The sequence below is a fragment of the Dreissena polymorpha genome, chromosome 13 (genome assembly GCF_020536995.1).
Source record: "Dreissena polymorpha isolate Duluth1 chromosome 13, UMN_Dpol_1.0, whole genome shotgun sequence".
Lineage (NCBI taxonomy): Eukaryota > Metazoa > Mollusca > Bivalvia > Myida > Dreissenidae > Dreissena > Dreissena polymorpha.
This window is the reverse complement of record NC_068367.1, coordinates 1,163,683-1,165,574: the sequence shown is the minus strand read 5'-3', so window position 1 is coordinate 1,165,574 and position 1,892 is coordinate 1,163,683.

The following is a 1,892-nucleotide window of genomic DNA, read 5'->3' as shown; positions in this document are numbered from 1 at the left end:
GCGGACTGCACAAGCTATCCTGGGACGACACTTTACGCTGAAGTATTAAACCTGTAAGCCACGTAAGCCACGTAAGCCCCGTTTTCCCAGATCACGGCTCTAATAATAAGCCTTACAATAGATTGTCAGGTAGTGAGGAAACCTTAAGCAAAACTGCTGAATATAAATGTAAGGTTTTCTTGCTATTTATTAAATCATATCTGTAAACAACATTAATATGTATTGAATCATTAACACATTTCCCCTAAATTGTCATAAACGAAATTTGTGCCATCGATTTAATCATTAAACATTTGTCGTTATAATCATACCGAACAATACATGGTATTACGAACGAAGTACTCGTGAATCACGTGCGTCTAGGGCGAGTTCCTACTTTCTCATTTGTATATAGCTGATACATTTTGTTGTGAAAATAGTTATGTGCACATAAAGTTTTCAATTTGGTACCGTATTATGTAGCGGTTTAGATCTGCTTTCACGACTGTACGTTGTTCATGTGAGGGGTTATTGGATCGCGGGTATAAATATACATTGAAAAACAAAGCATTAATTTTATAAGACGTTGTATTCGGACTGGCACGATTAATTACGTTTGTATCTCCCCGTCATTATAATAGCGGAAGGGAATAGATTGCTTTCATTTTTGCCTATCAACTACAATAGAAATCCATTTTCAATGACAAGCAAAATCGATTTTCGATTGCAAAAAATGTTTTGTGAACACGGGGCCAGGTTGTCAAGCAATTGTAATAATGTAATAACTTTATTACAATTGAGGTTGTATAAGAACACCTTTTTTGTCATTCATAGGTCGTATATACATTTTTATATACATGTATACACTATGTTTTTGCAATAATATATGTTTGAAAATGCGATCAGATGCAATGTTAAACCAAGAAATAAGTTTATAACACTTTCGGGCGTTATTACAATTCAGGTTGTCAAGCAATTGTAATAATGTAATAACTTTAATATACTTGAGTTTGTATGAGAACACCTTTTTTGTCATTGATAGGTCGTATTGCCCTATTAATATAAATTTTATATACATGTATGCAGTAAATTTTGAAATAAACTGTGTTTGAAAATGCGATAAGATGCAATGTTAAACCAAGAAATAAGTTTATTACACTTTCGGGCGATATTACAATTCGGGCCGACAAGCAATTGTAATAATGTAATAACTTTATTACAATTGAGTTTGTATGAGAACACCTTAATGTCATTCATAGGTCATATTACATTATAAATATTCATTTTGATATACATGTATACACTATATTTTGCAATAATATGTGTTTGTAAATGCGATCATATGCAATGTTAAACCAAGAAATAAGTTTATTACACTTTCGGGCGTTAGTACAATTCAGGTTGTCAAGCAATTGTAATAATGTAATAACTTTATTACAATTGAGTTTGTATAAGAACACCTTTTTGTCATTCATAGGTCGTATTGCCCTTTTAATATAAATTTTATAAACATGTATGCATTATGTTTTGCAATAATGTGTGTTTGAAAATGCGATCAGTTGCAATTTTAAACCAAGAAATAAGTTTATTAAACTTTCGGGCGTTATTACAATTCAGGTTGTCACACTGCTTTCTGTTTCAAGTAACTGCTAGTAAGGCTTCTTGCAGTAAAGAATAACGTGGTTCTGTGTAATATATCATGAGTGTTTTGAGTCCATTCAACTTCTTGCAACTATTTCGTAAGGGATTTCGCCATTAATAAAGTACACACAATTTGAATCTGAGATTGTTAAATCGTTAAAGACTTAGGAATGATTTTAATAGGTTTAATGGGAAATCCATCCTATAACAGGAATTAACACAATGATTTTGTATATGCAAACGAACTATAATAAAAATAATATAACATCTAC